Here is a 16,747-nt window from a genome sequence, read left to right on the forward strand (position 1 = left end):
ATCTATATGCCATGACACATCAACCATTAGAAGAAATGCTGAAGGAAGATGTAGGGGAATAGAGAGGGGCAGTACTACAACTGGAGGAAAAGGTAGAGGAATATGGAGGGGTACTACTGCTAGAGGAAGAGGTAGGGGAATGGGGAGGGGTACTACTGCTGAAGGAAGAGGTAGAGGAATAGGGATGGGTACTATTGCTGGAATGAAGAAAGGAAGGGAAATTGCTTCTGAAGATGGATACATGGGACCATGTATTCCAGTAAGAGAACCAACAAAACCAACTGATGTTGGAGGAGGATTTAGAGGACAAAAGAAATAAAAACAAACTGGATTTGGGTTATATGTAGACCCTGAAATAACAAGGACAAAACTCAATGTAAGTAAACCATGACTTTTTTAATTTATCAGAATGTGATGCTAACAATTGGTACTGATTAAGTAAAATTATTTGGGTGATTTCAGCCTGGTACAACTGGTGAAAGATTTATCATAGGTGGAACTTCTTTTACGAGTGCATCTGGTACCAATATTGATATTGATTTAAACCACATGGACTGAAATGGAAGGGAAGAAAGGCAATAACAACTGCCAAGCTTTAAGAGATGAGAGTGTCAACTAGAAGAAGCAACACAATAGCACCTCCATGAAAGAGGAACAAGTGACAAGTAGTTTGTGTAGGAAAATCTTTGCTTTAGTCAATATTTTGGATGTTGTTAGGTGTTTAAAATAGCCGGATATAGTAGACAAATTTAACCTTTTATTTTGTCTATATAACCTACTTGGCTGACTAGGTTTTTGTGTCTATGTATTCTGCCTTGGCTGACTAGTTTAACTTGTTTTGGAGCTCATTATAATGAGTTATATATCTACTGCATTTGTCATTGAGTAATTGTGATTGGTATTCGTCATTATTCATTATCATTGCTATTGAAAATTATCACTATCAAGAATTACAAAGCCAATACAAGATGAAAACTTATATCAAAATAGAGCATAACATTTAACTCGAATATTCATATTAATGATGCATTTATTCAGTACACAATTGAAGGCAAAATTACAGATTATATTGACCCTAAGTACATTGCCTTAGCACCATCCCATAATACATACCAATACTCTATAATAAACTAAGTATAATCCCTAAGCCAAGTCTAGAATATGTAAACAATAAGTGCAATAATTATCCACTTTGACCGAACCCTCTCTTTTTTATAGGTATTAACTTTCATCAAAAGACCAGAACTCACTCTCCTTGTTTGCTCCGGCATTTGATCATCGTTCCACCTAAAGAATTCGCATGCACCAGGAGCCTACAATAAAGAATAGATTTAGGCTATCAAAATAATAGATTCACATTGTGATTTGAGGAGGGTCTAAAGATTTAGGGTATCAAAAAAATAGATAAAACACACTTACTTTGCCTAAGTGGCAGCAATAGAACCTACGACCTAGGTTTTTATCAGTCCATGATGTTTGAAACAATGCGACACGCCCACATCGACAGAAATACACCATTTTTTTACAATCTGATTGTAGGATTTGAGCTCTATAATTGTTGTCTAATAAGATAGTAGAAGATGAGAAAAATTAGGGCTTTAATAGGGAAAGAACAAGACTTTATGCTAGGAGTAGGTCTACTATGGCAGATTTACAAAGAGAGAAGATGAGATAAATTTGGACTCTTTCTTCAGCAATGTTCGGAGAGAGAAGAAAGAGAAAAAAATGAATTTAGGATTATATGTTGGTGGGTATATAAAAGGATTTGAGATAAAATTGCTGTTTTTTTACCGTTATAAAGCCATGGCAGCCTAAAAATCACTAATTCACGCGCTCAATATAAGTGGCACTCATATTTTGTGCTAGGTAAGTGAGCAGTATTTAATAGACACATAAGTCAATAAAGTAACTGACTAGCCAATAGATACAAGGCCAAATTGAGGTAGCAAATTGAAAGAATGAGCCATGTTTAGGTATTTTGCCATTCCAAAATAATAAGGTAATATATTTTATAATAATACTAAATTCTAATTTAACACTATTAATTAATTATTTATGTTATATTTATATAAAAATTGATTAGAAAATATTTTCAACACATTTATTACAAATCATTAAGTATAAAATAATTTAATTTTAAAAGGGATGGTCAAAATTGGTCGTCAATAGAGAGTTGGGGAATATGATCAAGTATTGTCCCCGTCATTACAGAGGTACAATACAGCAGGGAGGCCCGACTATGACTCATGCACCAATTGCTACACCACCCTCCTAACCAGCTTAGGATGGAGGTCATACGGGTCGAAGTCGCCCTAGAGGGAGAAGTCTGACAGGTGGTGGTCAGGCTCGATGCTATGCTTTTCCTGCCAGGCTAGAGGTAGTTGCTTCCGATACTGTGATTACATGTATTATTTCAGTGTGCCACAAGGATGCTTTAGTATTATTTGACATGGTTTCACTTATTCATGTGTGTCATCATACTTTTCTCGTTATTTGGATATACCTCATGATTCTTTAGTTATGCATGTTTATGTATCTATGCCGGCGGGTGATTCTATTATTGTGAACCATATATATCGGTCGTGTGTGGTGACTATTAGGGGATATGAGATGAGAGTTGATCTTTTATTGCTTAGCATGGTTGATTTTGATGTGATTTTAGACATGGACTGGTTGTTTCCATATCACATTATCCTTGATTGTCACGCTAAGACCGTGACGTTGGTAATGCCGGGGGTGCCGAGGTTAGAGTGGAGAGGGCTTGATAAGGGCTTCATCAGCCCATTTCTATTCTGTCGTATCACATAGCACCAACAGATTGAAGTAGTTAAAGGAATAACTTCAGGAGTTGCTTGATAAGGGCTTCATCAGGCCCGGTGTATTTCCTTGGGGTGCACCAGTTCTATTTGTGAGGAATAAAGATAGTACTATGAAGATGTGTATTGGCTACAGGCAGTTGAACAAGGTTACTATTAAGAACAGGTACCCACTTTTCTATTAAGAACATGATGGGATTCATTTGAAGATGATCATCTTCAGGGTGCTTGAGTGTTCTCGAAGATTAATTTGAGGTCAGGGTATCATCAATTGAAGATCTAGGATTCAGATATTTTGAAGACGGCTTTTAGGACCAGCTATAGTCACTATGAGTTTCTGGTGATGTTTTTGGGCTGACCAATGCCCTAATAGCCTTTATGAACCTAATGAACAATGTGTTCTAGCCGTATCTTGATTCTTTTGTATAGTATTCATTGATGATATATTGATGTACTTATGTTGCTAGGAGTATCATGAGCAGCATCAGAGGGTCATGCTCCAGACATTGAGGTAGAAGAAGTTATATGCTAAATTCTTCAAGTGTGAGTTCTGGCTTGATTCAGTGACATTTTTATGGAACGTGGTGTCGAGTGGGGGGATCAATGTAGATCCGAAGAAGATTGAGGCACTTCAAAGTTGGCTCAAACTATTTTATACTATTGAGATCCGGAGTTTCCTTGGTTTGGCTAGATATTATCGCTGTTTTGTAGAGGGTTTCTCATCTATTGCTACACTTTGACTAGATTAACCCAGATGGGTGCTCCTTTTAGATGGTCTGTCGAGTGTGAGGTGAGATTTTAGAAGCTCAAGACTGCATTGACTATAGCCCTAGTATTGGTGCTGCCTACAGGTTCGGGATATTACACCGTGTATTGTGATATGTCGTGTATTGGGCTTGGCGCGGTGTTGATGTAGGACGGTAGGATGATTGCCTATGCATCCCGACAGTTGAAGTTTCATGAGATGAATTACTATGTGTATGACTTAGAGTTGGCAGCCATTGTTCGCACGCTAAAGATTTGGAGGCACTATCTATACGACGTTCCATGTGAGGTTTATACCGATCATCGGAGTCTCCAACACCTGTTCAAGCAGAAGGACCTTAATTTACGGCAGTGAAGATGATTAGAATTGTTGAAATACTAAGATATCCCCATAATATATCATCCGATGAAGGCCAATGTAGTGGCCGGTACATTGAGTAGGAAGGCTGAAAGTATGGGTAGTTTGGCATATTTAACGGTAGCAGAGAGGCTTTGGCCAATCAGTTTGTGAGATTTGGATGTTTCGAAGCCTAGCCTTGTTCTTGCTTGCGTTGTAGCTCATTTATCATTATTTGAGCGTATCAAGGCTCGCCAGTTTGACGATCCTCACTTGTTGGTGTTGAGGGACACGATGTAGCGGGGTGGTGATAAGGAGGTTGTGATTGGTGATGATAGTGTTATACGGCTTCAAGGCCGGGTTTGTGTTCCAAATGTTGATGGGTTGAATAATTTGATCCTTTATGAGGCCCATAGTTTGCGGTATTCCATCCATCCGGGTGGCGCAAAGATGTATCGGGATTTGAGGTAGCACTATTGGTGGATGAGGATGAAGAGAGATATTATTGAGTATGTTTCTCGATGTTTGATCTGTCAGCAGGTGAAGTACGAGCATCAGAGACTCGGTGGTTTGCTTCAGAGGCTTGACATCTCGAAGTGGAAGTAGGAGCGTATTATGATGGATTTTGTAGTTGGACTCCCACAGACCTTGAGGAAATTTGATGTAGTATAGGTTATTGTGTAAAGACTGAACAAGTCTGCATATTTTATTTCAGTTGTGACTACCTATTCTTCAGAGCGGGTGGCTTAGATTTACATTCGTGAGATTGTTCGCCTTCAAGGTATGCCCGTGTCTATCATCTCGGATCGAGACACTCACTTTACATTGCAATTTTGGAGAGCGGTGCAGTGAGAGTTGGGCACACAGGTAGAGTTGAGTACAACATTCCATCCTCAAACGGAAGGGAAGTCATAGCGCACTATTCAGATAAGACGACATGCTATGTGCCTACGTTATGGATTTTGGAGATTCACGGAATCACTTTCTTTCGTTAACAGAGTTCTACTACAACAACAGCTTCCAGTAGAGTATTCAAATGGCTCCTTATAATTATGAGGCCTTATATGGGAGGAGGTGTCGTTCTCCAGTTGGTTGGTTTGGGCCTGATGAGGCTAGGCAGTTGGGCACTGATTTGGTCCGTGATACTATGAAGAAGGTCAAGGTGATTCAGGAGAGACTTTGTACAACTCAGTCCAGACAGAAGAGTTATACGGACGGAAATGTTTGATATGTAGCTTACATGGTGGGTGAGAAGGTTCTGCTTAGCGTTTCACCCATGAAGTGTGTGATGAGGTTCGGGAAGAAGGGCAAGTTGAGCCCTCGGTATATTGTCCCTTTTGAAGTGCTTGAGAGAGTTGGAGAGGTGTCCAACTAACTTGACTTGCCACCTAATCTATCGGGTGTTCACCTAGTGTTTCATGTTTTTATGCTCCGGAAATATTATAGTGATCTGTCACATGTTTTGGACTTCAGCACGGTGTAGTTAGATGGGGACTTGACTTATGATGTGGAGCCGATGGCCATTTTGGACTGGCAGGTTCGGAAGTTGAGATCGAAGAATATAACTTCAGTGAAGGTTCAGTAAAGAGGTAAGACAGATGAGGGAACTACTTGGGAGACCGAGCAGGAAATGCATAGCAGATATACACACATATTGGAGACTCCAGATATGATTCTAGACCCATTCGAGGACGAGTGATTGTTTAAGAGGGGAAGAATGTAAGGTCTCGGCCGGTCATTTTGTGTATTGTAGCCTCGTTCCCCTATCTATTGCCTCTTCTATGTTCATTTGTATCTATGTTACTTGCCGGGTAGTTGGATCGGTTTCGGGGAAGTTTCGAGATGAATTGGGACACTTAGTCCCAAGGTCGAAAGCTTAAGTTGAAAGAGTTGACCGGAGTTTGACTTTTGTGTAAACGACTCTGGAATGGAGTTTTGATGGTTCAAGTAGCTTTGTATGGTAATTTTGGACTTAGGTGTATGTCCGGATGTTGATTTGGAGGTTCGTAGGTTGATTTGATACTTTTTGGCGGCAGTTAAGAAGTTGAAGGTTTGCAATGGTTGAGAGGTTTGATGGAGAGTTGACTTTGTTAATATCGAATTCAGATTTTGGTTCCAGGAGTTGGAATATGTCCGTTGTGTCATTTGGGACTTGCATGAAAAAATTGAGATCATTCAGAATCGATTTGATATGGTTCATCATGAGTTTTAAAAGTTGAAAGTTCATTAGTTTTATTAGGCTTGAATTGGGTGTGATTCGTGATTTTGATGTTGTTTGATGTGATTTGAGGTTTCGAGTAAGTTCGTATTGTATTTTAGGACTTTTTGGTATGTTTGAATAGGATCCCGAGGGCCGAGCGTGTGATTCGTATGGTTGCGGATCATGTTTGGACTTGGGGGAAATGCTGAAGGTTGAAAGTTCTGGTGCAATCGCACCTGCGAGGATTTCGCCGCAGGTGCGAGGCCGCAGAAGCGACTTGGTTATCGCAAAAACATGATTGGCTAGAGATGGGGAGGAGCGCAGGTGCAAGGGATGTTCCACATCTGGGAGCCCGCATATGCGGGACATTGGGGTGTAGGTGCGCATGCGTAAATCCACAAAGGAGATCGCAGAAACGGAAGGTTGCTAGAAGGTCAGGGACCGCAGATGCGGAAGCAGTCCGCAGAAATGGACTCACATATGCGGTGGAAGTTCCGCAAAAGCAGAGGGTCAGCTTTTGAAGGAAGCCGAAGATGCGGCCACCATTTCGCAGATGCGTTTAAGTGAGCCGCAGGTGTAGAATCGCTAAGCAAAACATAAATATGAGGGTTTGGTTATTTTTCTCATTTTGGATTTGTAGAGCTTGGCTAAGAGCGATTGTTTGGGGACGTTTTGCTACAATTGAATAGGTAAGTAAAGTTTGATCACTTTTAATGATAGATATTGATTACCCATTTATTATTACACCTAGTTTATGTGAATTTGAAGTAAAATTTGAGGATTTTAGGTCATGGGTATTGGAGAGTGAGATTTGGTGATTTGAGGGTCGATTTATGGATGGAATTAGATGAAATTAGCATGGTTGGACTCGTAATTGAATGAGTGATCGGAATTTATGAATTTTATCGGGTTTTGGGGTGCGACCCCGAGGTTGACCTTTTGGGTTGACTTTGCATATTTGATTCAAGACTTTAGCTTTATTGTTTGGAATTATTTTCTATGGCTATTATTGACGGTATTAAGTTGCTTTGGCTAGATTCGAGTCGCTCGGATACCGATTCGCGTGGCAAGGGATTTTTCGAGTATTGGTTTGCGTATTTTAAGGTAAGTAACATATCTAAACTTATATTTGAGGGAAATTAACCTTGGGAACTACGTCATATGAAAGTTATCGAGGTGACGTACGCGTTAGGTGACATGCATGTATGCGTATACCGGTGTGTTCATGATTTGAGGTGGCTTTTAGACTATTATGGGATTGATTGACTATCATGCCTTGTTATATCCGTCTTTCTAAACATATATGTTCATTTGAGTTCTGATTCATGTTAAAAATTATGTCTAGGCTATGTGTTATTTGTTTGAGACTAGATAAGGTTATTCTTGTTATTTTTGAGATATTTGCCTTATTTGTACGCATGTTCTCAGTTATGATGCTACATCCGTGTTTGATATATCTATCTTGGTACGTTCGTATTTGATTCCTCACATGTTGATTGATGCCTCATATGTATAACATTGGTGAATTGAATATTGTGAGATGTGGTTAACTGAGACTTGATCAATTGTTGACTGAGCTTGGGCCATAAAGCCGATTTGGTATTGATATTGAGGTGATGTGTATGCCAGGCTCATATCGAGCTAAGTATTATTGATTTGGGCGAAGCGTGCACCAGGCCTCACAATTGGTCTATATGGTTATGATTAGCTCTTAGGTAGGATTCGCCCCTCTGGAGTCCGGCATACCAACAATAGGCGCAGACACAATATTTTATATACATGCTTGATGATGGACAGTTATACCATGCAACCCTATAGTGCTAAGTGTTGATGTGTGGTTATTCTTAATGGTTTCACAGTGATATTGTTGATTTTGACATGTATACCTGACATGTAGGCATAAAGATGTACCTTTCTCATGCTAGCTGGTAAATGAAGTGTCTTATCCGTGTTGGGCTTAAACTGTTATACTTGGAAAGCATGCCTAAATTCTTGAAATGTGAACAAGCTGAACATAGTATCATTGAGTTACCTGCTTCTACTATTTCTTTATGTCTGAACTGTTACTGGTTATTAATATTGGTCTCTGGCTGTTGTTTCTGAGTTTGTCACTACTTTCAGTCCACAGTTAGTTTTGTTACTTATTGAGTACATTGGGTCAGTTTTACTCATACTACACTCTGCATTTCGTGTGCAGATCCAGGTACTTCCGGACGAGGTATTCCCTAGAGTTCTGTTGCTACCAGCTTTTGGGAGACTACAGGGTCGCTGCTATACCATCTGCAGACCTTGAAGTCCTCTTTCATTATTTCTATTATTACTGTTCTACTACTCAGACAGTTGTATTGAGAATTTGGCCTTGTATTTTGATACTTTTTAATGCTCATGTGCTCGATTAGGGCTGTGCATAATTTGGTAAATACCGAATTACCGTACCAAAATCGAAAATTTTGGTATTCGGTATGGTATTTGGTTTAAGTTTAAAAAAAATGGTATTAGGTATGGTATTTGGTATTTTAAAATAAAATACTGAAATACCGATAACGTACCAAAATATATATTATATTATACAATACACATTTTATTAATTATAACATAAATATAAGATATCTAAAATTTTACTTTCGTTTATTCTCTAAGTTCATCAATTAACTCTAAGCAAGTAACAAGACATTTCTCTAAGTTTTCTCTCTCTAGGTTGGTATTTGCTGATTTTGGACAAAACTTTTGTCGACAAACATTTTTAATTTTGTACTTTTGAGTACTTTAATTAAGAATATTACTGTCTATGACTCTATGCACTAGTTAGTATTCAAACCGAATAAACCGAAGTTACCGAACTGAATAAACCGAAGCCAAAAGGAGAAAAACCGAACCATATCGAATTTAATTAGGTACGATATTGATATAGCATTTTACGAAACCGAATACTGAAAATACCGAACCGAAATGTCTAAAACCGACCGACAAACACCCCTATGCTCGATGACACTAAATCTTTGGGATGGTTGTAGCAATATTGTTGTTACTTTCTCAACTATTTTATGATATTTTCGATGTTAAGTTATTAAACTTTGTTTTATCAAATTCGTTGTTTTCATGTGGCTGTTGGCTAATAAGTAGTGTTAGGCGCCGTTGCGGCTCCGACAGAAGTTGATCCGTGATAAAGATACCTCAACGCTTTGGTTCAACAACAAAGGCAGGGGACACAGGGGGAGGGGGAGGGGGGAGTGTGGTAGGCGCATGTCACGCGTCAGAAATCTACCTCTTAAACCAAGTATCATCCCGAATTTCTAAACTGTAACGGAGCGTGTTTCTCTGTCCGAAAAATGATAGAAAAGAATTGCAAAGAATCATGCACCAGTAATAGCCAAACCTGAAAAAGTACACTAATGAGTGTTTATGATCAGAAACTGCCCAATGATCAAAACTCAAGGATGTTAATTATCAACAAAGGAAAAACCACCTCAAAAAAGATGTTAATTTCTTGCAGATTTTGACTTAAGATAAGAAGAAAATATCAAAAATTTGAGAAAATATATAAAAGAAGTTTTTGGGCTTAGAGAAGTGCAACATCACTGTTCCTAAAACCATCAACTTGAACTCTGGTCTTTTTGTGTATAAACTTATATCTATGTAGGATTGAAACCCCAAATACCAAAGAATAGTTTAGAGTAAGCACAATTTTCACAAACATAGATGCACAATTTCATCCTCAGTACATAGAAAACTTTAGATTATCTCCCAAGCTTATGTAGAAAGTGAGCAAATGTTTCACTTTCTTGTACTTTCCTTTTAATAGACTAGTAAAATCAAACCCGAGCATGTCCAATTTACGATCATTTTTTACCTATCATCATCCTATGCAACATGATAACCAAGTGTATCATGTTGACATCATTGTTTACACCGCGAACAAAAAAGAATCACAGTCCAATTAAGAGCTGCCATATAGAGAATTCAAAGATTTGTGCATTGCTGGAAATAATCCCTATTGTTTCAAGAGTTTCTTGTCCTGTTCCAAAAAGAGAATAAGAAACTAAATATTTTTAAAATAGTAAACATTAACTGATAAGATTTGTGCATTACTGAAAAACATCCCTACTTTGTATTCTTCAAAGAGCTTCGTGTCCTATATATTCCAAAATGCTTATTATAAATTAAACATTTTTGAGATAGAAAAAATTACTCATTGATAAAAGTCCCATAGCAAGATTTGAAAATTAGCTTTAGAGTAAGAGAGAGCAGACACTATATGTTTAAACTAAGCAAGGCCACTAACAAATTCTCTAAAACATATAAACTGAGCACTTCCCTATGAGAAAGAGAAGGATGCAGACGAAATTATTATGCTTATACCTGTTTTAAAGTGTAACTTAATGGTAGAGTTCTAATTTTGATTGGTTCTCTGCTAATAAAACATTGTTCAGTTGGAAGTTAACACAGATTTACAACAAATATTTAACATAGTGCCAAATCATAAGTTTGCACGTGTTAGTGTATGTTTATCGGATTCAGGATGTAAAAACCCTTGCTACACCTACATGTACATATTTTTTTTTAGGAAATTTCTAATGGCGTATGTATGTAGTTGGGAGTCTTAGACAGTGAATGTACCTGCACCGTTGCTTATACACTGACTTAGTCTCTGTGTCTGACGATAGATAATAACAATTTTTTTTACCTTTTTCTCAACTTAAATTTGTTGATCCTCTTTGCAGCAAAAAAAAAAAATTGTGGAAGAAATAGCAGAATTACTTGGCATTAATTATGTTGACACTGGTTTTCATATTCGACTCATCCACAAACACCTTTCAATAAAATAAAAAATAAAACATAAAATCCAAAACATATAAAGGAAATAACCCAACATCAAAACCTTTGAGAAGAGAGAGAGAGGGCAAATATTGGGAATGGGAGAGAGAGGGCAACGTTAACTGTGACTTGTCAGTTTCTTTTATATTATTAAAATGCAAGGGAGGGAACGTTTCATTATGGTGGTGACCTTTGGATTTCATAAAGAAACGTTTATTTATGGTGGCAACCTTTGGATGTGCCTGTTCAAGAAATACGTTAGGTTTTTGTTACTAAATTATTTTGCTAGAGAATCCACACTGAGATTGATGTTCTGAAAATTGCCGTATTGTATTTATGGTGTTGCCATTCAAACAGTAATACAGTACATCTTGGGGCTCAAAGAGTCACGTGAAGACAATTTAATTTATTTCCTTCATTGAATATTTTACGCAGACAACATCTAGCATAGTTCAAAGACCTAACTCTGCTCTGTCAAATACGTAGTGTACCGTACTGAATGCTAGACTTTATTACGATCTTTAGTCAAATAAGCACTCAGTCATATATTAATACTACAACATATTGCAGGCCAAGATTCTTCCTGTCAAATTAAGAAAACCAAATGGCAGGATCACATGTCTCTTCTTCTTCTTTTTTAAGATTAATAGTGGTGTTCAGCTTGAGCATACATCGACTATTTCAGCGAAAACATGCAGACTATCTCCTCCCACTAGCACGACTAGTGGGTAATGTTGTCAACTAAGGTTTATATAGATGGAAGGAAATGCCAAAGATAATTTGCAAATTCTGCTCAACCTCTCATATTTATCACTAACCAGATTATCTGATTATTCATGTAGAAGTTCCAGGAGGGGCCTAGATATGAAAGTAAACCAAATTTAACGCAAGCATCCCCACTATCATAAGCAGAAGTATAGACTTGCTGGAGTATTGCATTCCATTATTTTGACCAAGTAGTAAAAATGTTTTTCATTCGACAAGATAAATCATTGTTCTCTTAAAAGGTTCATATAGGGGTCAAGGAAGTCGACAATGATAACTGAAACTAGTATATCATTTACTAGTGGCAGAAAGGTTTACACCAGAACAAAAGAGGGAGCATTTATGTGGTGATATGTTTGTCTATTCGGGGCAAGAGCTCTCCAATTTTTTCCACTCTAATCAGGAGTAAAATGGTTCCCGTTGCTGAGGACTCACCCTCTATTCAGTTAAACCCCAAAAAAGCATGAAATTCATTAGATCATGTTTTCAGACAACCAAATGAGCTGCAGGATGTTAATATAAAAGTGATGAATAAAGCGCTAGATTAATCAATAAGGTACTTTAGAAAATAAGATACCCCAATGCTTTGGTTCAACAGCTAAAGGCAGGAGGACACTGGAGGAAAGTGTGGTAGGAGCATGTCACGTGCAACAAATCTAGCTCCTAAACCAAGTACCATCCCGAGTTTCTAAACTAAAACAGTGCGTATTTCTCTGTTGAAAAAAAGATCCAAAAAAGAAGAAAAGACAGAGAGATCCTGAAAGAAGAAAAGACACCCTATATTTCACTATTGATATGTTACTCCGAAACTATGTGTAATAAACTCTAAGGCAGCTAGTGACATGGTATTGTGTCTGATGAAGTTCTCATCAAATATCAGATTTCATGTTTCAGATACAGTTGACCAAAATGACAAAAGAATTGCAAAGAATCGTGCACCAGTAACAGCCAAACCTGAAAAAGTATAGTAATGCGTGGCAGCAAAAGTTCAAAAGAAATTACAGCAAGCAAATGAAGATGAAACTGGTGAGAAATAAGAGATCTAGAATCTCTATTTTGCAGCAAAGCACTGGTGTTTATGATCAGAAACTGCCCAATGATCAAAACTCAAAGATGTCAGAATGCAAACTTAAACCCGCATACTGTGTTACCTTGATCAAAACTCAATTATCAATAAACCCGCATTCAAGCTTGATTATCAGAATGCAATGAGGTTTTAAAATTAATTTATGGGTTTACTCTTAGTTGACTTTAAATTCTTTAAGTGCACCTTCATAGAAAAGATGAGAAAGGTACAACTAATTTTGTGCCATATTGACTAAAACTGAAAACACATTTAAACATTTATTTCTTTCTACCTCACCCTTATAAAGGAGGTGTCTTAGGACATTCTACTATGATCACCAATCACTAACGGACGGTCATTTAAAAAGGAAAAAACAACTAGCTAGAGTTCTCATACAAGCTGCATTCACAAAGAAGGAACCGACTTATCAATTCACTCGTGCCAAGTCAAAGGAAGTAGAGATGAACTGCAACGACTACACAACAAGAGCTGGGCAGTTTAATGACCTTTATTAAAGGTTCTCTTTCTAGTTTTTAGCACTGTGTAGCTCAGATTTATACTTATGTCTTTTGTAACTACTATAATTTCTATCCTCGGCTCTCAATAATAGCATGTGATAATTCCTCAAAAGAAAATGGTTATTTCTGCCGGATACAAAAACGTGCAACTTCCAACTATCATTAAGAATGTCAATGAGGCACCATCAACAGCTGGGCATTTGGTCTAGTGGTATGATTCTCGCTTTGGGTGCGAGAGGTCCCGAGTTCGATTCTCGGAATGCCCCATTTTATTAAAAGAACATTAGTCTAAGATCTGATAAATCAAAAAGCCTCTGTCGTTTCTTCTATTTTAAATAGAAATTTTACTTTACATAGGGACTTCCCCTTATGAAGCAGTGCAGATACAAGGTAACACAGTATGCATCTAAAAGAATACCTACTCAATGCCCTATTTAATGAATTAAACTTCTACAAGTATAAATGTGGCAGGTTTGAGCAAGTAAGATGGGCTGGTTTTGCACTTCTTGCAGTTCATTTCCACTTCCCTTCTTGACTTATGAAAAGTTTTTTTAGCAATTTGTAGGTCAATTTGTTGGTTATGTCTTTGTAACTACTGTAAATTTGTATACTCGGCTTTGCATAATAATCTCTGATGATTTCTCACAAAAAAATTGTCATTCTTCTAGACAACAAAATGAGAAACTTCCAGCTATCATTCAGATTGTAACCGAGGGATCATCAACAGCTGGGCATTTGGTCTAGTGGTATGATTCTCGCTTTGGGTGCGAGAGGTCCCGAGTTCGATTCTCGGAATGCCCCCCTAATTTTTGAGTACTCTTTTTAATCCTGAAATTCTGATAGCAACAAGTATTCTAAGGATAAGGTAGGATTTGTATTTTATTGTTACCAAAATCAATCCACATTTGAGATTGATGTTTTGTTACCTGCAGAAAGCTCATCAGGCATTTATGCTAGTAGGATAGAACACCTTAGAGTCATGTATATACAACTCAGTGAGACTGGACAAAATTTCTTCAGCTCATGAAATAACCAAAAAAATAGGCAACTTTTACATGCAAATTGATATATATATATATATATATATATATATATATATATATATATATATGGGTTTTGCTAACCTATTACATGGTTGTAGTAGGTTAGCAATGTATGCATATTTGGTTTTCCTAAGATACCCTTATTATTTAATGCCGGCATATTAAACTTAAGGATTTTTTTGTCCATTCACCAAAATTCCACCATTAGCCTAAAAAACAAATCCACACTTAAGTTGCAGAGATCAGTTCTTTGATAATTTGAGCTTCATCGTCTATTTTCAAGAACAATCAAAATTCCACCATTAACCTAAAACACAAATCCACACTTAAGTTGCAGAGATCAGTTCTTTGATAATTTGAGCTTCATCTTCTATTTTCAAGATCAATTTTGTAATCAAAATCTAAATTATCCATGAATTTCACCAAAATTCCTCCAATTTCTTCCTCTTCCTTTTAACCAAATATTGAAGTTTTATTTTCCTGATGTCCATACATGTTCAGACATGTTACCAGATTTTAGTAATTAAACAAGTAGAAATGATGGGAAGCGAAAGTAGCAGCATCGGCGCTGGTGGTGGGTCACACTCGTCGCAAGCACCGCCCAGATTGGTAAAAAAAGAAAATTGGCAAAAAGACTACACCATAGTCTGATCAACGAAGGAAGAGACATTAGAAGACTAGACTTTTACTTTCATTACAGTACTTGTCAAGGTGCAAAGAGAAAAAATATTGAAAAAATTCAGAATTTGGGAAGAACCATGGTTGGAGATGGAAAATGAGGTCTGTGATATTTGTTTCCGGCCAGAACAATTTCAGAGTGGGAAATGGAGAGATGAAAGGGTGGAATTTTGGTGAATGGACAAAAAAATCCTTAAATTTAATGTGGTGGCAACAAATAATAAGGGTATTTTAGGAAAACCAAATATGCATACATTGCTAACCTACTACAACCACGCAGTAGGTTAGCAAAACCCTATATATATATATATATATATATATATATATATATATATATATATATATATATATATATATATATATATATATATATATATATATATATATATATAAAATCAAATTGTCAATGCAGACAACCTAGAGTTAATTCTTCTTTAAGGGTATGTCTGGAAAACCGCCAGGTAATTGGAATTTTACATGGCCTAGTAATTACACAGTATTGTAATTACGACGATCTGTTTGTTTGTCATAATATAATTATAGTGTAATTATAAGTGTATTGTTTGATTGCACATGTGTAATTACACAGTTATATTAAATTTTAAATATAAATTTAATTATGAAAAATTAAAAATTATAACAAAATATGCCTTGATATTTAATCTGGCATTTAAGTTATATATTATTTCTTGAAAATATATTAATTGACATGTATTTTCAAATTAATAATATTTTACTATTAATTAATTATAAAAACTAAAAGTACATATTATGTAAGAACATCATGGACTGTATGCTTGATAAAAATATTAATATTTATAAATATAATGCCATAACATTACTCAATTGTCTTACGAAAAAATAATCTATCAATTCCAACTGAAAAATGAATGGTATGCAATCTTAGTTAATAAGTCAATACTACTAAACCAAATAAAATAAAACCGAAAATATTACATAAATTCAAAATCCAATAAAAAATTAACATAATACTCTATTGTAAATTCACAACATAACATAAAATAAGTTTCAACATAATTTAAGTAAATATAATTCAAAAGAAAGGAAAACATAAGTCTATAACCTCATTCAACAGTGATATTCTATTTTATGACATCACTTATTATATGCCAAGTTTATTAATGACTCATTATTTCTAATATTAGGATGTGTAGTTTCAAAACTAGAATAATAACACAATTATGCTAAATGAAGAAAAAAAAGAAAAAAAAAATATGAGCAACTACATGGAATTATAAAATATAAAGGTTGAAAAATGAGAATAATATTGATATATTAAAAAATAATCTATCATTTTAATATAGTTAAATTTGCATATAACCACATCCAATAACAAAGTTCAACTTTAAAGACATCATTCATTATAAGTCAAATTTGTCGATGACTTATTCATCTAAGATTATGAGGTATAATTTTAAAAAAATATTAAACTAATAACATAGCTAAGTGTAATATAAAAAATAAAAAAAATATTTAAGAAAGGAATAAAATATAAGAAATCATGTAGAAACACGTGAAGTAAAGGTTGGGAAATGAGAAATAAGGAAATAAAAGATAAATAATATAAAAAGAATAATATTTGTAAAAAAAAGAATTTGAAAAGTTAAAATAAAAATAAAGTAGAAAGAAAAAAGAATAGAAAGAAAAAGTAAATTAGAAAGCAAAGAAAAGAGATTAAACAAATAACCCTGTAATTACACCATGTAATTCTCAGCCCCCTTGA

The 16,747-nt window shown here is 35.9% G+C and overlaps 2 non-coding genes across 2 annotated transcripts; both read left to right on the forward strand.

Moving 5' to 3' along the window:
• Positions 1-13,476: 13,476 nt before the first annotated feature.
• On the forward strand, positions 13,477-13,548 carry TRNAP-UGG (transfer RNA proline (anticodon UGG)). The gene has a single exon. It is a non-coding gene; the product is annotated as a tRNA-Pro (tRNA).
• Positions 13,549-14,011: 463 nt separating this feature from the next.
• Positions 14,012-14,083, forward strand: TRNAP-UGG (transfer RNA proline (anticodon UGG)). Its single transcript has one exon. It is a non-coding gene; the product is annotated as a tRNA-Pro (tRNA).
• The last annotated feature ends 2,664 nt before the right edge of the window (positions 14,084-16,747 follow it).

Source organism: Nicotiana tomentosiformis, chromosome 11, assembly GCF_000390325.3.
Source record: "Nicotiana tomentosiformis chromosome 11, ASM39032v3, whole genome shotgun sequence".
Lineage (NCBI taxonomy): Eukaryota > Viridiplantae > Streptophyta > Magnoliopsida > Solanales > Solanaceae > Nicotiana > Nicotiana tomentosiformis.